Source organism: Chiloscyllium plagiosum, unplaced genomic scaffold, assembly GCF_037043375.1.
Source record: "Chiloscyllium plagiosum isolate Xiang-an unplaced genomic scaffold, Cpla_swu_hap1 HiC_scaffold_45, whole genome shotgun sequence".
In the NCBI taxonomy this organism is placed as follows: domain Eukaryota; kingdom Metazoa; phylum Chordata; class Chondrichthyes; order Orectolobiformes; family Hemiscylliidae; genus Chiloscyllium; species Chiloscyllium plagiosum.
In genome coordinates this window covers 70,014,231-70,040,554 of record NW_028270183.1, presented here as the reverse complement: position 1 = coordinate 70,040,554, position 26,324 = coordinate 70,014,231, and positions in this window count along the sequence as shown.

Here is a 26,324-nt window from a genome sequence, read left to right as displayed (position 1 = left end):
AGATGTGTTGTCCCAGTCGAAATAATGTATTTTTTCCTCCGTCTGTAGGGCTACGAGGGAGAAAGGCTCGTGTCTTTTTGTGGCTAGCTTGTGTTCGTGTATCCTGGTGTCTAACTTTCTTCCTGTTTGTCCTACGTAGTGTTTGTGGCAGTCCTTGCATGGAATTTTGTAGACGACGTTGGTTTTGTCCATGGCTTATACTGGGTCTTAGTATCAGAACACTATTCCAACGAGCCACATCACACTGAAGCACAGACGAACTTCGGAAACCAGAGGACAACCACCGATACAATGCATTCAATAAGAATGGATAGTCAAAAAATACAATCCGCAGATTCCTCAAGATCAAACACAGCCAGAAACCCTAACCACCTTACCATACATCAAAGAATTTTCAGAAATGACAGCCAGACTATTAAGATCCCCAGGAATCCTAGTAGCACACAAACCCACCAACACTCTCAAACAAAAACTAACGAACTTAAAAGACCTCGTACATCCCATGGACAAAACCAACGTTGTCTACAAAATTCCATGCAAGGACTGCCAGAAACACTATGTAGGACAAAGAGGAAGAAAGTTAGCCACCAGGATACACAAACACCAGCTAGCCACAAAAATACACGATCCTCTCTCCCTCGTAGCCCTACACACGGAGAAAAAAACCCACCATTCCACCTGGGACAACACATCTATCCTGGGATAGGCTTAGCAAAGACATGCCAGAGACAACTCCAACTACAACGCCATAAGCAAACACATAGATGTAGATACCAACTATCAGCCCCTCAGAAAACGAACAGGAAATGACATCACCACAAACCCCAGGAACCCCATCCAGAACAAATATATAAATAGAAAGCAGGACACATTGGAGGTCGCCACTGATGAGGTTACCTCGCCATGTAATGAAACGTCTGGATATCAAACCTACAGCTCAGCGAGCAAACCTACACCCTAAAATTCATTCGTTCTGAAACTACTTAAGGCTGGCATCACTGAAACTACTAATCATGGCCAGGGAGAGAAACAGGGGAAAACACCTTCACTTTAAACAGAAAATGTTGCACTACTGAAGGGGAAAAGATTCAAATAGATTTAATAGTTGAGTTAAAATCTGTTAAACGGATTGAAGGAAAGTCCAGGTAATAAAATCCTGGAATCAGAAGAGCGAAGAGTGAATCTGGTGGTGTGTGATAGATCTACCCATCTTTGACATCTGTAGACAGATGAAAATATTGGTACACTCGCCGCCAACCACCACCCCCCCACCCCCCACCCCTACCCCCAACCGAAATTAATAGCAGATGGTCCAACAGGAGGTAGTAGCACCAGGGTCCGGCAACCAACCAAACCAGATCATGGACCTAACCCAAACAGGGCAGAGGGCATTAATGTCACGCCAGAACCCGGAGGGTTTCGGCCAGGACTCGGGAGCGAGGCTAACACGGTAGTGGAATTGGCCCTTCATCAGATCAATGGCGCAAATGCGACGCCAGCAGTTTGGTAGGTGAGAAGTGCCATCGCTCGATTTGAAGGGAACAGAGCATGTGCTTTAGCCCTAATTCAACACCGACGTTTGGAATTTGGCTACACTTGTTGAGTAGGTTTGCACAGAGACAAACGGTGGACTGCTGAACCAATTCCAGACAGCCTGGAAAGAAATGCTAGCTGCCTGATTCCACGGTCAGCGATTACCCTCACCCTGAGGCGGGGAGCAATTAGGGCAAATCTCGTGCCACCACTCGAATTCAAGGCTAACCTTCTTTTCAATACTGTTCCGCTGCCGACCACAGCCATCCATTTAGTGGAAAGAAGGGAAGAAACTTGTACATGTTCAAATCAATGGAGACTCTATTTGGGGATCTCTGAGTATACTACGCCGCTGTACTTGAAGAATGACTCTTGCTCAGCAACCTACGCAAATGGTACGATCAACAACATTACTCGTTCCTTTATCAATAATCACACCATGATGGCAGGTTTAATATGGGCATGCGGAGATAGAGGGTACCACCACCTCCCACTGGGATGGTGGGATGCTGCTATCCGGCGGTACTGTCCACTGGCACGATAGCGAAAGGCCAGTAACGGGCTAATCCAAAAGGACATCCTACGGCATTTGAATGGGTACAAAATCGCAGACACCTCGATGACACCAGGAGCGAATATTGCGTGATCTATTCTCTTGCGAGCAGGGGCAATGTTGGCAATAAATAAGATTAATGACATTGCATATAGCATATTAGTGTTAGCAAATGAGATGAAGTATGGTCTAGGACTCATTAATACTGAGGTAACGGCAGTACGGGAAGCAGTGACACAAATCAACGAATACTAGACATGCTGACAGCTGAGAGAGGGGGTGGCTGCAAAAACTGATGTAGCTCATGCTGTTTTAATATTCCTGACGAGTCCCAGCATGCCACTGGCGTAATTAATCATTAGAAGGTGGCAATAAGACGGCCTCTCCCCGCAGATGACTCCTGGTACTGACGGCTCACCTCCCTTTGGGGAGAATGGTGGTATTGGATCTTACGAGCTCTACAAGTTGTAGGACTGGTCTTACTCATAATGCTGTGTATTGGACCTGTTTGTATACCTTCCCACGCCATTTGCTTATGAGTACAGTGGGATACCAAATGCTGAAATGCTCAGTGGCCCCACAGCAAAAAGATCTGATTGCGTGGACCCCACCATACGGTCACATTGTAGCGTATGACGTGTGAAAATGGGCTATGTACAGGACACACCTAGCAAGTGACGATACAATCAGAAAGCCGTGTTGCAGGTAGATAGTTCAGAGGAAAGGCCTGGTGCTCCCTAAGCAGTTTGCTCTTTAGCTACCTTGATCTGTGTATTTCTTATGTCATTATTCACATAAAATGACAAAACTGGGGAAATGTAATGGAAAATTAACATTTATTGTGAAATCTATAAAAGTATAGACAGAGAAAGAAGCAAGGACTTGACTTTGCAAAGAATTGCAGACATTGCAAATTGTTGTAGACAGTCAGGAAAAATGTAAGCTGATGTACAAGGACAATAAGTTATCATAACAGCAGTCAAGGTATGAGAAAAAACACTCCATATGTTTAAAGGAGCGCGAATGTTCCAAGCTCCTGGCCTTGAGATGTGTGAAGGAAAAGGGAAGTATAGTATAACAAGTGTATGTGAAAGTTATTCAAGCACCCCTTCCATGTGGCGTTTTGCCAAATGTATTGGGTCAATTCTGCAGAGTTCGAAATAGACTTTTCCTTTGCCCTTGCTAGCATTTGAGTCGGGTCGATTTAATTTCCAGGACACACACGTAACAAGTTCGTCTCCATTTCAAAACTTACCGCTTTTGCAGTCCCTGTCTATGATTAGAAAGTTAAAATCCTGTAACATGACCACCATATCATTCTTACAGATAACTGAAATCTCCTAACAGATTTGTTTTCCAAATTCTCACTGAGTGTAGGGGGTCAACCATTTCTTATTTCGCAGTTCCACCCAAATAACTTCCCTGGGTGTATTTTTGGGAACATCTTCCCTAAGTACTGCTGCAACGCTATCCCTTACCAGAAAACATTCCCTATCCTCTCTTGCCTCATTTTCAATCCTTCCTGTAGCATTTGTTTCCTCGAATATTAAGCTGCCAGTCCTGTCCATCCCTGAGCAACGTTTGTTTATTAACAATTATATCCCAAACCCATTTTCCTTTCCATGCCCCCAGGTTAACTGCCTTCTCTGTTAGGCCACTTGCATTGAAATCAATGCAGTTTATTTCTTCAATCCAACCTTGTTCTCTGCTTTGTCCCTGCTTACCCTGACTGTTTGTCTCGCAGCTTTCTCTGGTGTACCAGCGTCAGAGTGATCTCTTTCCTCACTATTTCCCAGGGTCCCATCCCCCCCAACTCACCAATTTAAGTCCTCCGAAGCAGCTCTTTCAAATCCCCCTTCCAGTATGTTAGTTACCTTCCAATTTGGGTGCAATCTATTCTTCTTGTACAGGTGACTTCTACAACAGAAAACACTCCAATTGTTCAAAATATGAATCCTTCTCCCACAAACTAACTCCTCAGCCACGCATTCATCTGCACTACCCTCCTATTCCTATCCTCGAGATCTCATAGCAGGGGGAGTATCCGGATATTGCGACCCTCGAGGATCTCATTTTTAAAATTCCTGCCTCACATTCTGTATTCTCCCGTCAGAACATCATCCTTTTCCCTTTCTATGTCGTTGACTCCAATGGCCTCCTGCTGGTCCTTCTCCCCTTTGAGAATATTCTGAAGCTTCTCTGAGACAGTCTTGATCCTGGCACCAAAGAGGCAACGCACCATTTTGATGTTTCACTGTTGACCACAGAAACATTTAACTCTGCCTCTGTCTAGGGAGGCCCCTAATACAATCGATCGCTTGGAACCTGATGTCATCCTCATTACATTAGACCCTGTCTTGATAGCAGAAACTTGGTTGTTCGTACTTCATTCCCCTCAGAATTCATCAGCACGTACATTTTCTAAAAAAGCATTCTTGTTTGAGATTGGGATAACTGTAGCAAACTCCAGCACTACCTGCTTACTTCTCCTACATCCCTACCATTAGCCCATCTATGTGACTGTGTCTGCGGCTTCTGTCCTTTCCTTTTACTACCATCAAATGCACGGCCTTTCTCTTGTAAATTCCTCCTTGACTAATTGTCGCTCCACCCAATTTGTTCGATCTTATAGGATTCGCAACCAACTACATTTATTGCAGATATAATCCTCAGTAACATGCAAACTCTCCCTAAGCTCCCATATCCGGCACGAAGAGTACATCATTCTACTGAAGGCCATTCTGCTTTTTCCAATGTGCATACTCAGAAAATACAAAACAGGTTCCTCCAAGATCAGTTGTGAGTTACGTTGTTTGTTAGGTTTTCCCAGACGCACTCCAATGTCTAGAGATACGCGAATTCCAACAGCAAAGGCCGTAACTGTGCCGGTTTACTGCTGTGTCAGTTAGCAATGTGGATGCCCTTTTCATCATTGACCAGGTGCTGCCTGTTGTCTATCCTCAATAGTGGTGTTGTTTTGACTTATTTTCTCTCCACAGTTCCAAACTAATGGAAACGCATATAAAACAGCAATTGGTGTTCCTGGAATTCGAGGAAATGACGGATTAAACCTAAAATACCTCGAAAAAAGGGGCAGCAGCCATTACCACAATTCTTTTCCGGTCTGTCTCTTGGCTTACCCATAATCCTTTGTATAACTCTATGATCCTTTGCTCTAAATTCTGTTTCTTATCATCCTGTCCGACAAAGTACCTGTTGGGATTACATTTCTTATCATCCTGTTCGACAAAGTACCTGTTGGATTAGAACCTGGTGCTGTGTGCTTTTCTTAACTTTGTCCACCCCAATCCAACATCGGCACGTCCACTTCATGATTCTTTCCACGACATTAGTATTTATTTCCTCAAGTTCCCGAGCTTGCATGTCTTTCTCCACAGTAAATGTTGACAAGAAGTCTTTGATTAATATCTCACCCATCTTCTCTGGATCTATACATAGCCGACCTCGATTATCTTTAAGGCGCACTATTCTCTCCCGAGTTACTCTTCAGCCCTTATTGAAACATGTCCAAAGGCTTCTGAAACTTCAAAATAACTGTATCCCCCGACCACCGTACAGCTCCCTCATACATATCTATTCTGCCATTCGTATTCACACCGACAAATAAAATCCCAACAGGCTCAAAAACAAATGTTATATTATAGAAAGTGTCTCCCATACTTTCTAAGGATCCAGTTGTTGTCTATTATCATCATGTTTAGAATATATTCCACCACATTCTCTACTGACTATCAGGATAACACCGTTTCGTTTCAGACTAACTGCACAACGGGTTTTGTGTATCCTTGTGTACAAATCTGAAATAGGTAGCTTATTTCAGAGAAGGCAAATAAACAGCTGTATGTTTTACAAGAGGAATGGAGTCTAAATATAGGGCGGTCTAGCAAAACTGTACAAGGTACGAATCAGACCACACTTAAACTATTAAGAACAGCATGAGTGCACTAAGGAAAGATTTTCTTGCATTGGAGGCAGGCCAGAGAAAGTTCCCTCGATTGATCCTGGGAAATAGAGGGATTTTCTAATGAGAAGAGATGGAGTAGATTGAACTTAAACCCATTGGAGTTTAGAAGAATGAGAGATAAAATGAATGAATCATTCAAGATTCTCGGGGCTTTAAAATGGTAGATGATAGGAAGCTAGAAAATAAAGCAGGACAGCACTGCAATAGGCCCTTCGGCCCACTGTTCTGACAATGATACTATTCTAAACCAATCCCATCTGCATGTTCATTGTCAATATCCCTCTATTCTCGAGCTGTTCATTTTTCTTTCGAAATGCCGCTTAAAAGCTTTGCTCAGATTTTTCCTTCTATGGCCTTCAAGGCACCTTCCACTCTCGATGTAAATAAAGACCACTTGCTTCGCACATCTCAATTAACATTCCCCATCTCACCTTAATCCTACGAGCCTCTGTATTTGACACTTATTCTCTGAAGGAGATTTTGACTATACACATTCATCTTGCCTCTCCTCATCTTCTCTACCTGTGTCTGGTGGACCATCATTCTCTGTCACTCGAGTAAATCGATCCAGGTTTGCTCAATCTCGATTAAAAGCTAACTCGGGCAGCATGTTATTCATCTGCTTCAGTGCCCAATACAAATTCTCCACATCCTTCCTATCATGTGGATATCAGAACTGTACCTCAAATATGGCCAAACCATATTTCAGTTGCAACATGTCATGCAAACATCTATACACAGTCTTGTGACAGATGAGGGCAAGCATGCTTTGTGCTTCCTTTCCCACCACACTCACTTATATTGCCACTTTCAGGCAGCTATGAACATGCACCAAGATCCCCTTGCATATCACTGTCCTTCTGTCTCCGAACTTTCTTGCATATGACCTGATAAAACTTATGATCTCGCACCTTCCCTTTGGCGGCACGGTGGTTTAGTGTTCAGCACTGCTGCCGCCCAGCGCCAGGGACCTGGTTTGATTCGCGCCTCAGGCGACTGTCCGTATGGCGTTCGTGTGTTCCCCCGTGTCTACATGGGTTTCTTTCAGGTACACTGGTTTCTTTCCACAATCCAATAATGTGCACGTCAGGTTAATAGCAATACTCAATTTCCAAAAGTGTAAGGTGCCTTCGTCAGGTGTAAATGTAGGGTTGGGTATCGGGTCTTTCACGGTTACCCTTCGGAGGGTCAATGTTGACTTGTTGGACCGAAGTGCCTCTTTCCATACAGTAGGGAACCTAAACTCCATTTGTTGTTTCTCCACCCAGCTGATCCGTATCCTGCTGCAACTTTTAATATCCTTCCTATTATCCACAACTCAAATTTTCTTGTCGGCTGCAATAGTTATCTTGTCAAATTTCCATTGGTTTCCTTTGTGCAAGAATCTGGAATCGGGGGCATCAAATCCCAGAAAGGGCTCACACATTCAAGATGGAGATGAGGAGGAATGCCTTCACTCAGAGGATAGTGAATCTGTGGAATTCCTTACTGCAGAGATCTGTCGAGGCTCGATCACTAAATCTGTTTGGAGCAGAGATGGTCATTTTCAAGTTCATCCGGGAACCAAGGATTACATTGGAAAGGCAAAATAGTAGAGCCGGGGATCTTTGGATCAGCCATGATCCCATTGAATGGCGGAAATACTCTATGGGCCAATGGCCTAATTTTCCTCCCATATCTCATGGTTTTCACTTAATCAGTTTCAAACTCAATAAGAAATAATACAATATTATGCTTCTCTGCTCACAAGGCTCATTTAAAATGAGATTATTAGACATTCCCCGTTTCTCAACATTTGACGTAGAACAGACAATTGTCTTGTTGGTCTTTGACATGTTATTACAGAAATCCACTTCGGACACAATCCAGGATTCCATCTATTTCAGACCTGATACTCGTTAGTTAATCAGTCGGGATGGCGACCACTTTCACACACTGTCTTTCTACAAGTACATTCAAATTCAAGACTGTAACCATATTTACATTACCATCAGTGTTTGGTGCCTGTCAAAGAATTCCTGCTAACGGTTACTTCCCCTTGCTGTTTCTCAACTCCACTTAAACAGAGACTGAACTTTGATTATCACATCCTCGTGATTGTATCACTAATGCATTGATCGCATCTTTTCTTCACAACACAACTTGATCCAGTTGGCTTTTTGCCTATCCTGCCCGAATCCCGACAAACGTTCAATATTCACTTCCCAGCCATGGTCTCTCTGCAGCTACATCTCCACAATCGCAGTTCGATCATATCTGTTCACTTGAGTTAATGCTGTCATTCCATCTGTTATGCTGCAAATGCAGGGAGTCTTTGATAATGTGGTTAAAGGGTTGGATGAAGAGTTAAGAGATAGCGATGCTTTCAGGGGCTCGAGGATGTCACAGATTAAAGCATAGTTACAAACAGTCAAGAATATTAGTTGGAGGAAATAACAGAGATAGAGCAAGCCGGAATAGATTCCAGATATAAGGATGAGTGGAGTGAGAGGAAAGGAGGCAGAGAGGGCAATATAGAAATTGGAGTGTTTCAGGGAGAAGAATGGAGGAACAAACATAGGTACGAAATTTTATCGTGATTGGAGAACTAGACACATATATGAATGCTTGTACCTTCGGGAAGTTATAGGGACAGGAAGGCTGTGGAGTCTAGAAGCTAGTCCAGGCTCGAGACAATTACATTCATAGCGAGTATCAAACAGACAGGACGAGGTACCCACGACAGGCTGGGTTGATGCGGAGAGTGAACTGTACATAGATTTGAGTGTAAAAGCTGCAAAAGGATTTGGAGATAAGTAGATGGATGGAGAGACAGAAAGAGCTGATCTTGAAAGTGAGCCATGTACGACTGGAGACAAACAAGATTTGGATTGAATGATAAAGTTCATGAAGTCTGCAGGGACATGAGGGGATTACGCAACTAGGGAAGGTTTTAGGAGCTCCACAGATTGAGAATGTTTTCAGGTCTGGAAGAGGTCACACAGGAAGGGAGGTCTTTAGAGGCTGCAGGTGAAAATGGAGAGAGTGGAGGAGTTGGAACAGTTAACAGAGAGACGAAATGTTTTAGGCAGAGTCGATATTATATATATATATCAGAAAATAATGTATGAGGTGTGAGCGTATGAAAGAATTAGACACGTAATGGATCTGCAAGAGCTAGGAGAGCTATTGATGGTTGTGGAGCAGGAGACGTGTCTGGGTTATAGAGAGATGGATAATGTAGATTAGCAAAAGTTCTTTGAAGGGAAATCCACATTTGAAAGGTGGGATGTTTTAAAGGGAGATGCAGGAGAAACATGTTCCTATGAAAATAAGGGATAGAAATGGCAACATTAGGGAATGGATAATGAGCTAAGAGGAAAGACGAAGCATATATAAGGTTTAGGTGCCTGAATACAGTAGAAGCATTGGAAGATTATCGGGAATGTAGCACCAACCTGAAACGAAGAACTAAGTACGCTAAAACTTGAAGTGAAATATCTTTGGCAAACAGATTTAAGGAAAATCACAAAGCCTTTTATTCGTATATAAGGAGCAAGAGAGTAGAGAAAGAGTTCGCCGACTCAAGAACAAAGGTGGAAAAATATGCGTGGTGTCAGAGAAAATGAGTGAGAGTCTTAACGAGTACTTAGCATCAGTATTCAACGAGGAGAGAGACATGACGGATGTTGTGGTTAAAGATAGATGTTTGATTACTCTATGCCAAGTCAGTATAAGGAGAGATGACGTGTTGGGTATAATAAAATGCATTAAGGTGGACAAGTCCCAAGTCCGGATGGAATCAATCCAAGTTTACTGAGTGAAGCGAGAGAGGAATTAGCTGCAGCCTGTACTTTACTTTGTCCTTTTCTTCTTTTAGACACTTGGAAATTCGAGAGATGGCGAGCTTCAGACACTAGTACACATTGTCAGGACTCGAGTAGCTTGGCAAATGGAAAGTGATTTAGGGGCTGGAGGAGTTTGCTGAAAAATAGGGTTCTGAAGGGAATGGGAGATATTGCAGATGTAGGCAGGGCTGTGAGCTTGTTGAGGGCTGGACAAAGTGTGGGCTGCAGAGAAAGCAGGTGTCATACAGATCGGGAGGCTTCTAAGAGCAGGGGAAAGAAACGGAAATAGAGGAAGTGCAGTGCATGAAGACGTTTTATTAATCAGGACACTGTCATAAGGCCAGGAACGTTTGTAGTGATCTGAGCAGCACACGAAGATCAGGAGGGCTTTAGAAGCGGTACCTTATGGAAGGGTTTGGCAACTGTAAGACTTAAGAAGACGTGGAGGGTTGGAGATATTGGAGGATGTTTGACATATATGAAGTGTTTTACTGTTTGAAGTGGGAGGTTACAGTGATAGGGAGCACTGTCGGACCTTGAGTGGTTACACAGACACGAGCTGAAAATATGTTGCTGGAAAAACGCAGCAGGTCAGGCAGCATTCAAGGAACAGGAGAATCGACGTTTCGGGCATAAGCCCTTCTTCAGGAATTACACAGACAGGTACAGCTGTGGGACTGAGGAAGTTGCACAAATAGGGTGGTGGGACTAAAAAATGTTTTCTCGGTAGGGATTGCAGTGGGAACTGAAGGTATTTATGGAAGTTACAGAGAAACACAGGAAAGAGGGGAGACTCACAGCCATTTGATCACAAGAGCCAGCCCCACCATTCAGTATGATGACAATTGATCATCAAACTCAGTACCCTGTTCCTGACTTCACTCTGTACTCTGATATTGTAGTAACTGGTGGCACTGAGTAATACAGAGGGCTGCAGTAACTGGGAGATCATGTTACAGAGGTAGCGAGGATTGTGGAATTTGGAACACGTTATAGGATAGGCAGTGTTTTAGGAATGGGAGGACTTTAAAGAGAAGCGGAGGCATGTAGCGATGGGGTGTAACTAAATTCACAGGAAGGTTTATAGGAAATCATGTAGGTCATGGAAATATATAATGTCATTGTGTCAGGAGGAGGTTAAAACTAAATTTTTGTTAGTGACTAAGGAGATTACAGGGAAAGGAAGGATAATATGGATTGGCAGAGATAACAGCGATTGAGTGTGTTTTAGAGATGTGAGGATTTTATAGTCATCAGTGGTATTGTAGAGACTAAAGTACGTGAGAGATACGATAGCTCTGCACTGTTTCCAGAGGGAAGGAGGATTCTCATAGCTGGAGGGGATTGATACGGTAGGGATATCTTTTTTTCGTCATGAGGAATGTTACATAGATCATGAAAATAGTAGGAGCTTGACATAGTTACAAATAATAGGAGTTTTTTCATGTCTGGAAGGGACTAAACTGACAGGGATGGGGGAAGGAACTGAGGAGTATTTTCACAGATAAGGAGGGATTGTAAAGGCTGGAAAAGATTACATAGATTGACCCAGATATCGGAATTAAAGGCACATGCATAGACATGGAGGGTTCATTGGAGCAATGCCGTACAGTGATAGGCAGGACTCTGGGGGTTTGCAGAGATAGGGAAGACAGTATCCACGAGAGAACGTTACATTGATACAGCCCGTGTTAAGGATTGGAGAAGCTGACTGAGATGGGGAGACTTCTAAGGAACAGAGGAAGTTACAAACAAGACAGCGACAATGACGCCTGGAATTTCTTTTCGCGTCCCTGGCACGGCATTGTATCAATGTCATGCCCTCGGGGTCTGAATTAATGACCATTGACTCCTTCCTGTGTTGCTTACTTTGAATGATCAGACTGGATGGCAGATTTATTGAAGGCTCCAGATCTCACTCTCCATCTCTCTCCAGCTGACTAACCGTCTTCAATCAGGTGAAGGAAAAGACAGGAGATAAGAATTCCGCTGAGAAAGGAACATCCTGAGTGCGTACAGGAGACAGAGAAATAGTCAGATGCAGACGTTAGACTGATGCAGTGGGGATTATACTGATAGAATGGATCAGAGTCGGACAGAGGTCTGGAATATTCCAGTTTCTATCCCTGGCCTGTGTTGCCTCATCTCTGTGAAATGGAGAATTCCGTTTGCTCAGGATCTCAGAGCAGCTGCAAGAGTGAGTGGCGCTGACAGAGACAGCAATTAGACAAACACGGTGATAGATATCACATGGACAGATAGTGAGTGCTATCACCCGAGTACAGGAGAATTTCGGGATTAAAGAATGGTGTCAGAAGAACTAGTTTGGATTCAGTTGTCATGACTACCCGTACTCAGGGAGTAGCGAGCTATTTTTCTGGGATAGTACAGTGCTGGGGCCAGTGTCCTAATGAATCGTATGACAGGATTATCAGAGTGCTTTAAACTGACAAATGAGGAGAAACAGACAATTTCCAAACCCAAGCAGAAAAGTTGAAATATTGAAATTGCATGGGGATTTGGCTGAAGAGAAGCAGAAGTAAAATGAAGAAGCTGCGTTTAACTGAAATAATATATCAGCGATAGGTTTCTGACAGGAAATTATATATTCAAAAGGAAATTTCAGTTTCTTGATTTGAATTCACAAATAACCTTCTATAGCGTACATGGTCTTGTCATATAGAGAGGTAAATAATTTCTATCGAAACACCCATGAGGAAGATGTGGTGACAGGTTGAACAAAAATATGGGACATTATTATTCCCGGCTGCATAACATTGTGAACAGCCAGGAAGAATGGGAAGCAGGATGGGGAACTCTGATCGTCAGGGAAAACAATGGGATTACCATGAAAATATGTGTACTCTAACTATAGATCAGTAGGCATCCAAATTCTGAGAAAAAAACTATAGAAAACAGAAGTGGAAGGACAGTGTTAAGGCCCCCGAACAGACTTACGTTTTTTGACACTTCATGAAACAGAGAAATATTTGAATTTGTAACCATGGCACGGGGATTATTAAAAGGGAATTCAATCTTCCTATCTTATCATTTCATTGCCCGTTTGTCACAGATGAAGATAACTCTCGGCCCCTCTCAGGATGCGTCTAAAAGTTGCTGTACAGACCGATATGGACTTCAAGAGACCCCGTTTCACTTGGGGTTGAAGGTGGCCATGTGAAGGGGGTGGATGTGGCATTGGTGTGGCAGTGTCCTTGTGTTACTTTCTCTGGCATAACCCTTTTTTCTGACTGGAATTCCCGAGGTGCTCCACACCGCTCCAATGCTCCTCCCGCACTTTGGAAAGTTTTGGCCCACTACTTCCCAGGAGATCCTTGATTTATTCAGAGATACTTGGAAAAGTTGACAAAAAAAAACAATTCTGAAGAAGCCGATGCTTCTGATATTTGGAAGTGTTTGTTAAGGGGATCGCTAATGGTCTCCTAGCAGGAGTGCAGTGGAAACGGGAAACATTGTCAGATTTTTATGTTTTGATTGAAACAGGGAGAATTGAAGGGGCGGGAAATAGTGAGTGTGTGACAGAGAGTAGCTAGGGTCTGAATGGTGTTACAAATCCAGTACAGATTGCTGCAACTGTAGGTGTTTGCAGAGGGAGGGAGCGACATCTGTACCTTAATTTGCTCACTGATGTTCTGAGGATGTCGCTGATTGGATAAGTGTACATTTTCCATTGTTAATTACTCAAAGGCTGCTCAGCATCAGCCTTTTTTTTGGTCTGGAGTCATACGTGGCCAGACCAGGTAAGAATGTCAGATGGACTTCCCTAAAGGATATACGCGAACCAGTTGAGTTATTCCAGATAATCAACAATGCATTTATGGTGGCTTCACTAATGTCCTGTACTGCCAAAACATGACGTCCCAACTCCAATTCTCAATGCCCTGACTAATGAAGGTAAGCTTCCCAAATGCTTGCTTCACCACTCTGTCTACCAGTGATGGAACTTTCAAAGAATCGTGCACTTGCATCCCTCTGTCTCTCTCTGTTCGACAGCACCACCCAGGGCTCTACCATTAATTGTACAAGTCCCACCTTAGTTTGCCTGAGCGAAATGCGACATCGTGCATTCCTACACCTGCCATTCCTGAATCCACTGGACTAGCAGCACTGTTGATCCAGTTGTCCTCTCAGATAACCCTCTTACCTGTCCATTCTACAAGCAATGTAAGTATGAGTCACAAATTTGCTAACAATGACTCCGTTATACTATTTTAAATTATATACATACATGAGGCACCGCAGTGGACCCAGCACAGAACCTCAAAGCAGTCCGTTGCCCACAGGCCTGCAGTTTGCGCAGCTACCCTGTATATCATGCTCTGTATCCTACCGTTAATCTAATTTTGTATCCAGTTGGTGAACGCTCCCTGGATTTATGTGATCTGAAGTTATTAACCAGTTTGCCATGCAGAACCTTGTCAAATGCATTTCTAAATTCCATGTGGACAACGTCTACTGCTTTGCCTTGACCTATCACCTGTCTACCTCCACAACATCTCAGTCACGTTTGTAAGACATGATTTCCCATGCACAAAGCCATGATGACTGTCGCTAATCCGTTCTAACCTTTCAAAATGCACGAAGATACTTTCTGTCAGGATCTCCTCCAACAACACACCTTCCAATCATCTGGCACTACTCCAATGGACAGTGAGGACGTAAAGATCATCGCCAAATGTGCAGCAATCTTCTGTAGTCACTTCCTGTAGTAACCTTGGCTAAATCCTGTCTTGCCTAGGGAATTGATGCTGGCTGACGTTTTTCAAGATTTTCAGCACATCCTCCTTCTTAACATTAACCTTTTCGAGCACATCATCCTGTTTCAAGCTGTCCTCACAAACGTCAAGTTTCCCGTCAGTAGTAAATAGTGAGGCAAAGTATTCATTCAGGACTGCCCTCACCTACTCCGACTCCAGGCACAAGTTCCCCCCACTGTCGTTGATTAAACCTACTCTCAATCTGGCCATTCCCTTGTTGCTCACATAAGTGTAAAGTCACTTAACATTGTCCTTACTCATACCCGCTAAAGCTTTATCATGCCTCATTTTAGCTCTCCTCAGTTCATTCTTCAGGTTCCTTCCTGTCTACCTTGTAACCATCAGGAGCCCTGTCTGATCATGGCCTCGTCAGCATTAAGTAATCTTCCTTCTTCCCCTTGACGAGATATTCCACATCGTTTGTCACGCAAGGTTCCTTCACCTTACCATCCCTTTCTTACCCCAGTGGAACAAACCTATTCAGCACTTGCAGCAAGTACTTTCTACAAAAACTCCACATTTCTATTATACATCTTCCTGAGAACATCTGTTTCCAAATTAGGTGCCCCAGTTCCTGCCTAATAGCATTGAAATTCCCTGCCCCCAATTAAATACTTCGCGATACCGTCTGCTCCTATCTCTGCCGTGACTGTAGTAAGGCTCAAGGAGTTCTGAACACTGTCGTGCTCTCCCACCAAGAGATCTGAAACATGTCCTGGTTCATCGCCAAGCATAAAATCCATTATGGCCTCCTCTCTGGTCGGCCTATCTACATATTGAGTCAGCAACCATTTCTGGACACACGTGACAAACACTGCTTCATCAAAAATACTTGAACTAAGGAGGTTCCAAACAACATTAGGGAAGTTCGAGTCATCCATAACAATAACCCTATTTATTCTGCACCTTTCCAAAATCTACCTCCCAATCTCCTCAACGTCACTGTTGCTAATGGGGGTCCATAGAAACTCACAATAAAATGACTGCTCCTTTATTGTTTATGACTTCCACCCGTACTGAATCGGTAGACAAACCCTCCTCAACGATCTCCCTTTCTGTAGCAGTACTGCTATGCCTGATTTATAATGCCACTCACACACCTCTTTTGCTCCCGCACCCCATTCATTTTGAAATACCTAAACTTTGGAGCATCGAACTACCATTCCTCTCCATATGCTATCCAAGCCTCCGTAAAGGTCACAACATCATAGCACCAAGTGCTGATCAATACCAAGGTCATCACACTTATTCTGGCACTCTCTCCCCTTCCTGGACCTCTCCATCTCCAACCCTGGTATCCTCACTTTCTCCTTATTCCTGACAATGCTTGCATTAACATAGATTTTAACCCATCACACTGACTGCAAATCTTTCCTATCAACCGCCTATCTCTCCTCTCAGACTCTCTGCATGCTGTATTCACTAGCTTATGCACCCTCGGCTCCATAGCTCCGGTTGCCACCCCTCTGCCAAACTACTGTAAATCGTTTCCAAGAGCTGTAGCAAATCTTCCACCCAGTATATTGGTACCCCTCCAGTTGTAGTGCCACCCGTCCTCCATGTACAGATTCCACATTTGTCCGAAAGTATCCCAATGATGCCCATATCTGTAGCTCTCCTGTGTACAGCAGCCCTGCAGCCTCGTGTTCATCTGCACTCGTTTTTTTTTTCCTAGCCGCATTAGCCCATGTCACCAGTAACAATCGTGAGATGACTGCTCGTACTGCCTTTTAGTTTCCCATGTAATTCCCTGTATTCACTTTTTACTTCCTCATCACTTTTGCTGGCTTAGTCATTGGCTAAAACTTCCATGGCTTCTTGCTTCTCTCCCTCCCCGTAAGAGTAATTTGTTATTGCATTTTCCCCATACCTGTATTTGCTTAGTGTAACAGTATTTTCTTATCTCATCCAGAAAAACTGTGTTACAAATAGAGACCTTGAACGCTGTAGTGTCCTGCGAATCTGTTCTGTTTTCCACAAGATTTTTACGTGCACAGCCACAAAATCAGGCTCTTCAGTTAACTTGTTCTCAAGTCCATTTCAAATTCTTTGCAAATACATTTTGAAACACGATGTATAGCCGAGGAAATGTACTTTTTAAAAGAAAAATTGTTCTGTTTGTTTCTTTTCTTCAACTGTGGTGCAGTCCAGCTTTTTTATCATCGAACGAAGGGCACAATGTTGTTTGGTATTTAAGACATATGTCTGTCGTTTATTTGTCAAGTTCCTCTGCTGTCCATGAAAGTCGTGCAGTGTTGCCAATGGGCCAAGGTATCACTTTTCATCATTTCCTCAATTGTATTCGAATGGGTATTTTATATATAGCTTGAGAAAAGCATGGATGGAAGAAAATGAGATGGATCCGGGTTCAGCAGCAGTGCAGTGGGACCTAGAGAGAGGATTAACTTGATAGGTAAGGGGAAGCAGCTGAAAGAATATGGAATGGAATGCTCTCAAGCTCTAAGGACTGTTTTATGTGTGTAACAGCACATTCATGTCATTTCTATTTGTTCAATGCGTGCCATTGGGATAAATGATAAATGTAAGTAGTTAAAAATCAGACGCCACAAGGTAATAGTCCAACAAGATTATGTGGAAGCACTAGCTTTGGCGGCACTGCTCCTTCCTCAGGCACAATTACCTGGTGAAGAAGAAGCGCTCCGAAAGCTCGTGCTTCCAAATAAACCTGTTGGTCTATAACCTGGTGCTGTCTGATTTTTGACTTTATCTTCCCCAGTCCAATGCCGTCTCCTCCACATCATTGTGTAAGTAGAGAAGATGTAATTACAGTATTGATAATGACAATGAAAATCATAAATAATTAGATACATGTAAACCAAAGAATTATTTATTCTGATGAGTATCAATATTTAATCTATCTGTTCAGTTTCACCATAGCTACAAATCTTCAGATTAGTACTACTTACGTAGGATACAATCATTTCCAAATATCTCCTCCTGGTAGAGTGTGTACTTCGTGAGTGAACATTTTGCTTGAATGCACAAGACACAATTCAGTTTGAAAATATCACATTGCCGAGACATGCTAGTGAAGGAGAAAGAGATCATTAATTCCACCAGCAGACAATATTGTACTGTGCATGATGTGAGTTGAAACCATTTTGGATCTTCTTCTGACAACTGATCTTAAATAATACAATTGTGCTGCATCAGTGAGGGTCACAGTCCATCTTGTTCATACTGTATAATATTTGAAAACAACCATATAGGGAGTAGCATGGAACGAGAGAATCGAAGTCAGTGATGTGAAAAAGATTTGCGTGAGGAAGAAAAAGTGTGTACATTTGAACAATGGAGCAGGTAACATCTTATGTTGACAGGTGCTGATACAATGTGGTAACTCACTCCATCGCCACTAACAATAATAATGTCGGTAAAAGCTCATTGTTCTGAGATTGTATTTCAGTAATTGTGATAATCTAAAATGAACTGTGCATAGTTGAATAAGATTGAACAAATAGAACAAAGATTGCGTTGAATATGACTGAGAACTGAAATCTGCATATTGTGAGCCCAAATTGTTTGCACTGGTATATTACCTGCAGCAGATCTGATGAATTAATCAGTCTGGATGAGGTTTCCTCTGTCTGTCTCCGGAATAAATAACTGCAGTCTTTCTGCAAAAATCAACCAGGATCCAAGCAGCTTGACTGCTTGCTGACGTCATCAGCCGATGAGGTTTAGACTTGGCAAGAATCCCAGTTAATGCCACGGTCTGGAATCAGACAAAATGGAACAGCATTTCAAACAAAACAAAATAACTTCTTTCTAATCATTAGGATAAAGTAGGGACTGCAAATGCCGGAGATCAGAGCCGAGATTGCGGTGCTGGAAAATCACAGGAGGTCACTATCTGTCTCTATCTTGCCCCTACTTTCTATCTCTCTCTCATACCATCGACCTCAGAACCCTCTCTCGCCGTCTCTCACTCTCTCGCCCCCTCTCTGTCTTCCTCGCACACTTTCTTCCTCTCTCTCTCACCATCTCTCTCACTCGCACTCTCTCACTCTCTCACTCCCGCTCTATCTCCCTCTCACCGTCTCTGTTCCTATCTCTGTCTTTCACATAATCACTTTCCCTACCGCGCATCCACTGTTTCTCTTTTGTCCCCTCTCGACCCTCACTCTCTCGCCCCCTTTCTCTCTCTCGTCCGCACTCTATTGCTAAATCTCTCTCTGTCCCACTCTCATATTCCCCTCTCTCTCCCTTGTGCCCTCTCTCTGTCTCTCCTTTCTGTCTCTCGCATTCTCTGTCTCTCTCCCATTCTCTCAAACTCTCCCAAACTTGTCTCTTACCCTGTCTCTTTCTTGAAATCTCTCAAACGGTCTCTAGCTCCTGCTCTCTCGTGGTCTCTCTGTTGACCCCTCCCTGTCTCACATCACTCTCTCTCGCATCTTCACTCTCTATCTCATGCCCACTCTCGACCTCTCATCCTCTCTCTCCAGACTCCCTCTCTTGCCTCCTCTCGCCCCGTTCACTCCCACTCGGCGCCGCACTCTCTCCCTCCGCTTCTCTCCTGACCCCTCTCTCGTCCCCTCTCTCTCATCCTGCCTCTCTCTCGCAATCTTTCTCACTATCGCCATTCTCGATCACTTTCCCGTCTTTCGCCCGCTCTTGCTCTCGCCCGCTCTCTCTCTTTCCCGAGTGTTCTCTCTCTCTCGTCGTATCTCTTTCTCTCTTTCTAAAACCCATCTCTTTCTCGTTCGCCTCATCTCTCTCTTTCTCTCTGGCCCCATCGTTCTCTCGTCCCCTCGCTCTCTCGCCATCTCTTTCTCACTCGCCCTCTCTCACTCCCTGGCTCCAACTCTCTCTCCCTCTCACCCTGTCTGTCGCTATCTCTCTCTTTCACGTCTTCACTTTTTCGACCTCACACCCACAGTTCCTCTCTCGTCCCCTCTAGACTCGCACTCTATCGCCCCGAGTGTTCTCTGTCTCGCCCCGTCTCTCTCCGCCGCTCTCACCCTCGCAATCTCTCAAACGGTCTCTTGCTCTAGGTCTCTCTCATTCTCTCTCTCTTGTCCCATCCCTGTCTCACATCCCTCTCTCTTGCATCTTTCTCTCTATGTCATGCACACTCTCGCCCTCTCATCCCCTCTCTCTCCAGACTCCCTGTCTTGCCCCCCTCTCGCCCCACTCTCTGCCTCTCGTCGCCCCACTCTCTCCCAACTTCTCTCCTGACCCCTCTCTCCTCTCCCTCTCTCTCATCCTCTCTCTCTCGCACTCTTTCTCACTAACACACACTCAATCACTTTCCCCCTCTCTCCCCCGCTCTTTCTCTCGCCCTCTCAATTTCCAGACTTTACTCTCTCTCTCACCGTCTCTCTTTCTCTCTCTTTCTCAAATCCATCTCTTTCTCCTTCGCCTCGTCTTTCTCTCTCTCTCTCTCTCTCTCACTCTCTCTCTTGCCCCATCGCTCTCTCATCCCCCCTCTCTCTCGCCCACTCTCTTTCTTCCTTTCTCGTCCTGTCACCCTCTCTCGTACCCTCCCGCTCTCTTTTTCTCACTTGACACCTATCTCGCTATCTCGCCCTCTCCCTCTCTTTCTCTCGGCCCTCTCTCTCTTGCCCCGTATTAGTCTCTATCATTGCTCTGCCTCTCTCGTCCTCTAACTCTCTCTATCTCTCTGGACCCGCTCTCTCGCACCCGTCTCTCTCCCCTCTCTCTACCTCTTACCCTGGCTCTCTCTTCTCACCCCTTCTCTGTTTGTCTCCTCTCTCTGTAACTCACGCACCCCGTATTTCTCTTTTCCGCGCTCTCTGTCTCACCTACTCTCTTTCTCTCACCGTCTCTCTTTTTTCCCTCTCTCACTTTTCCCTTATCACTCGCCACCCTCACTTCCTCTTTCTCTCGCCCCTCTTTCTCTCTCTCTCTTCCCCCTCTATCTCCCACCCATCTCTCTCGTCGTCTGTTTCTCTCACACCTCCTCTCTCTTTCACCATCTCTCTCTTAATCTCTCACCATCACGCTCTCTCATCCCCTATCTCCCCCTTCTCCCCTCTCTCTCTCGCAACCTCTTGCTCACTATTTCAAACACTTCTATGTCGCCTCTCTGTCTCTCTCACTCCTCCTCTCTCTCGTATCCTCTCTCTCGCCCTCTATCTCTTTGGCCCTCTTTCTCGTTCAATTTTTCTCTCTCTCTCTCTGTGTTCCCCCCGCTTTCTCACTCTCACCCTCTTTTCCAGCCTCACTCTCTCTGTGTCTGGGCTTCTCTCTCTCTCTCTCTCTCGCCATGCCCCTCTCTCTCTGTCGCTCTACTCTCTCAAACACACTTTCTTTCTTACCACCGTCTCTCGTCCACTCTCCCTCACTTCCTCTCTCTGTATCCCTCTTTCTGTCTCTCTTTCTCCCCCACTCTCCCTAGCGTCCTCTCTGAATCGTCGCCACTCCTCTCTCTCGCCACTGATGTGTCTCCCTCTCGCCTACCTCTCCCTCGTCCCTTCAGTCTCTCGCCCTCCCTCTCTTTGCCCCTCTCTTTCTCTCCCTTACTCTGAATCCCGCTCACAAACCTCTCTCTCTGGCCCCATCTCACCCTCGCCAAACACCACTCTCGCACCTTTTTACATCAGTCTCGACCTTTTCTCGCGTACTCTCTCTCACCCTCCCTAGCTCGCCCCAGTCTCTCTTTCACGACCTTCTCTTGCCTCACTCTCTCTCGCTCTCTATCTGTTTCCCACCTCCTCTTTTTCGCGCCCCTTCTCTCCCTCTGTCTCACTTTTTTTCCCTTTTCATCTCACTCTCTCGTTTCAGCTCTCTCTCTTGCTTTCTTCACTTATGTCTCTCGACACCTCTTTCTCGCACCAACGTCTCTCTCTTGCATCTTCACTCTCTCTCTCTCGCAAACACTCTCGCCTCCTCTCTCAACTCATCTCCTTCTATGTGGTCCCACCTCTGTCTCGCCCGATCTCTCTCGCTGTGCATTCTTTCTGTCCATTCCCACTGCTTCCTCTCTCCCATCCCACTACTCCCTCTCCAGTTGTCCCTGTACCTCATGCTCCCTCCTCCTCTGTCTTGCCACGCCTCTCTCTTGCTCCCTCTCTCGTCCATCTCTCTCTCATTCTCTCTCTTGCACTCTGACTCTCGTCCCTCTCACTCTCAGCCCTCTATCTCTCGCCCTCTGTCTCTGTCTGTCTTTATCTTTGTCTCTCATTCTCTATCTTGCTCCCTCTCTCATCTCTCTCACCCCGTCTCTTTCTCGCCCCCGCTCTCCCTCGCCCTCTGTCTCACACGACCTCTTTCCCCCTCGTCCCCTCGCTCTATCTTTCTCAGCCTCATCTCTCTCTACTTCATCCCATCTCTATCCTTCTGTCCCCTCTCTCACAACACTCTCTCGTTTCCTCTCTCTCTCACTTGTGTCATCTCACTTTGTCTCCCTTTCCGCACCTTCTCTTTGCCTCTCTTTCTCTTTGTCTTTCTCCTTCTCTTGTACCCTCGGTCTGTGTCTCTCTCGTCCCCGCCCCATTTCTTACTCGCGCGAACCTCTTGCTTGCCCCATCCCTCCCACCCTTTCTCCCTCTTTCTTGAACCCTTTCTCTCCCGCTCCCACTCCCTCTTGTCCTCTTATTCCCGCCCCTCTCGATCTTGCCCTCTCTCTTTCTCTCTATCTCTTTCTCAATCACTTTCTCTTTCGACGCTTACTCTCTCTTTCACTCTCTCGCCCCCTTTCTCTTTCGTTATCTCACCCCCAATCACTCACGGACACCCTCTGTCTCTCTCACACCATTTCTCTCTCTCATCCCTCTCTCTATCTTTGTCTCTCTCTCTCGCTCTCTGTCACCCCATGTCTCTCCCCTACCCCCTCTCCTGCCTCCATCTCTCTTTCACCGCCTCTCTGTCTCTTGCCCCCCCAGCTCTTTTATCTTTCTCTGTCTCGGCACTCTCTCCCTCGCCCCCTCTTTATCTTGTGCTCTCTCCCATTTTCGCTTTCGTTTTGTCTCTCTCTCTCTTAATCCCTCTCTCGCCGACTCTCGCTTGCCCCTCCATCTCTCGTCTCTGTCTCTCTCGCAAGTTTCTCTCTCCCGCTCTCTCTCTAATGCATGCCTCTCTCTTGCGTTCTCTCTCTGTCATTCTTACTGTTTCTCTTTCTCCCCCGCCCACTCTCTCTTTTCCCTCTCATGACCAACCCCTCTCACGCCCACTCTCTCTCTCACGACCCCTATCTCTCTGTCTCTCCCTTACCCCATCTATCTCGAGCCCTCTCACGCATGCCTCTCTCCGTCGCCTGCAGTCTCTTTCACAACGTCTCTTTCTCTTTCTCAAACCTATCTCTCTCACTCCCCTTTGCCCCGTCTCCTCTTTCTCTCTCACAACCCTCTCACTTCGTTACTCCCGCCCCCACTCTCTCTCGTGTCATCTCTCTTTGTCTGTTTTCCTCTGTCTCTCTCTCACCCTCTCTCTCTTTTGCCTCTCTCTCGCCATCCGTTTCACTCTCTGTTGCCCTCTCTCTGCCTCTCTTTCCCTTTATCTCTCTCACTGCAATCTTCTCTCTGTCTCCTTCCTCTCGCCTCCACTCTCTCACCTCCGTCTGTCTCTCTCTTTCTCTCCCTCACACTATTTCTCTCTCGCCCCCTCGCTCTCGCCCTATCTCTCTTTCTCTACCTCACTCTCCCGTCCCCTTCCTCTCTCTTTCTCTTTCTCGGCCCGTCTCTCTGACTCCCCTGCCCCCTCTCGCTCTCCCACGCCCCCGTCCCTCTCACCCACTCTCATCCTCGCCACCTCTCACGTCTTCTATCTCTCTCTCTGTCTCTCTTCATCTGTTCCGCTCACGCCCTTTGACTCTCACTGTTGCCCCTTTCTCTCTCTCACCACCCTCTCTCACGTCTACCTCTCTCTCTTGCCCAAACAGTGTCTCACCGCCCATCTCTCGAACAATTTCTCTCAGATTGTCTCACCCCTCTCTCTCACCCTTTTTTTCTCTCGTATTCACTCTGTCTCTCTCTCCCCTGTCTTTGTCGACACGTCTCTCTCGCACCCACTTCTCTCTCTTGCGTCTTCTCTCTCTATCTCTCACACAATGTCTCTCTCTCTCTCGCCTCCTCTCTCTCTCTCGCCTCATCTCCTTCTCTCTCGTCCCATCTCTTTTTTGCCCAATCTCGCTCTCTCTTCCACACTCCCCGCATCCTTTCTTCCTCTATCTTGAAACAACTGTCTCTCGCACCCTCTCCAACTCACCTCACGCCGCCTCACTCTCGCACGCCCCCATCTCTCTCAATTCCTCTCCCACTCTCGCACACTTTCTCTAGTCATCTATCTCTCTCGCACTCTGTCCCCATTTCTCTGTCGCTGTCTCGCCATCTGTCTATCATTGTCGACAATTGTCTCTCTCTCTCTCACCACCCTCTATCGCCTCGCTCCATCTCTCTAGCCCTATCTCTGTCTCTTGCACATTTCTCTGTCACCCGCTTTCTCTCCCTCTATTTCCCCCCTCTCGCTCTCTTGCTTCCACTCTGTCTCTCCTGATCCCTCTCGACACATCCCTCTCGTCCCCGCTTCTACCTCTTGCACATTATCTCTCTCTATCTCGCACCCACTCTCTCTGTCGCCTCCTCTCTCTCTCACACCATTTCCGTTATCGTCCGATCTCTATCTCGTCTATCTCTCCTCAGTCCCTCACTCTCCCTCCCCCTCTTTCTTGCCCCCCAATCAATCTCTCCAGGACTCTGTCTCTCTCTCGTACCTCCTCTCTCTTGCCCCCTCTCTCTCATCCACACTCTCTTACACTGACTCATGCCTCTCTCTATCTCCCGCATCCCTTCTTCTCTCCTCCCTCTAGATCACGCTCCTGCCCCACCTCTCTCTCGAGCACTGTTTCTCTCGCTGTCTCTCTCTCTCACACGACCTCTCTCTCGTCTGCTCTTTAAATTTTTCTCAATGCCATCTCTCTCTACTTTGCCCCATCTATCTCCATCTCTCTCGCACCGTTCTGTCTCGTCCCTCTCTCTCTGCCTCTCTCTCGCGCCTCTTTCTCTCGCCCCCTCACTCGTCCCGTCTCCCTCCCTCACTCGTGCACTCGCTCTTTGTCTTTCTTCCTCTGTCTCTCTCGTGCCCTGTTCTCTCGCCACCACCTCTCCCCCTCTCTCGGCTACTTTCTCTCTTTGTCTCGCCTCCATTTCTTTCTCACCCTCTCCCTCTCTCGTTTCTGCTCTCTCCCTCTCCCTCTCTCTGTCTCGCCCGCTTCTCCCTCTGTCTGGTCCTTTGTCTCTCTCGCCCTCTCTCTCGCTCTCTTTCCCTTTGTCTTCCTCTCTTTCTCTCTCTCTTGCCCTCTTTCGGTCTCTCTCTCACCACTCTGTCTCTCTTGCCCCGTCTCTCTCCCTCACCCCGACCTCCCTCTTTTGCACCTTTTCTCCCTCTGTCTTTAAACCTGTCTCTCTCGCCCCCTCCCTCTTTTCCTCTGTCTCTTACTCTCACTACCCTCTCTCTGTTTATCAATCTCTCTCTCTCATCCCCTTCCTCTCTCTTTCTCTTTCTCACCCTCTATCAGTTTCTCTATCTTGCACACCCTTGCTCTTGGTTTCCGCTTGTCTTTCTCGGCCACTCTCCTTCTCTCTGGCACCGACTATCTCCCATCCTCTCTCTCTTTCTCTGTCTCTCTGTTGCCTTCGCTATCGCTCTCACCCAGTCTCTCGCATCCATCTCTCTCTCACCCTGTCTCTGCCTCTCTCCCCCCTCTCGCTCCCTCTGTCTCATCTACCTCGCCTGTCTCTCTTTCTCTTTCTCTTTGTCTCTCTCTCTCGCCCGCCTCTCTTTTTCTCTATCTCTCGACCGCCCCTTCTCTCTCGACCCCTATGTCTTTTCCCCTCTCTCTCATTCTCTCAACTCCCTCTCTCTCTAACCCTCACTCACACGTGCCTCTCTCTCTCGGCCTCTCTCTCTTTCACGACCTCTCTCTCTCTTTGTCAACCACATTTCTCTCCTTCGCACAGCCTCTCTTTATCTCTTGAAACTTCTCTCTCGCCCCCTCTTCCTCTCGTCCTCTCTCTCACTCGCCCCTCTCGCTCTTGCCTTCTCTCTCTGTTTCTCGACCTCTCTCTCTCATCCCGTTCTTCTCTCTTTCTTTCTTTCGCCCCCTCTCTCCTTCTCTCTCTCACACACACCCTTGCTCTTCATCGCCCCTTGTCTCTCCCGGACCCACTTCTCTTGCGCCCCTCTCTCACACCTACTTTTATCATACCCCCTCACTGCTGTTTACGCCTCTCGTCCCCTTCTATCTCTCTCACGTCTTCTCTCTCACGCACTTTTCTCTCTTCCGTTCATCCTCTCGTTCACACCCCCAGCATCCGCTATCTTTGTCTCTGTTCCTTTGTGTCTCTCTTGCCCTCTCTCTAGTGTCCTCTGTTTCATCCCTCTCTCTAGCCACACGTTTGTCTCTATCGCCCACCTCTCTCCATCTCGTCCTCCACTCTCGCACCCTGTCTCTGTGTCTCTTTCTCTTTGTCTCTCTGTCTGTTACTCTCTCTGTCGTGCCCTCTCACTCTCTCCCTATCTCTCTTTTTCTCTATCTCTTTATCGAAATCTCTCGTCACCTTCCTCTCTCTTCTTTCTCTTGCCCCCTCACACTCACTCTCTCCCTAGCCCCATCGCTCTCGTACACCCCTTGCTTCTCTCTGTCCCTCTCTCAACCTCGCCGCCCA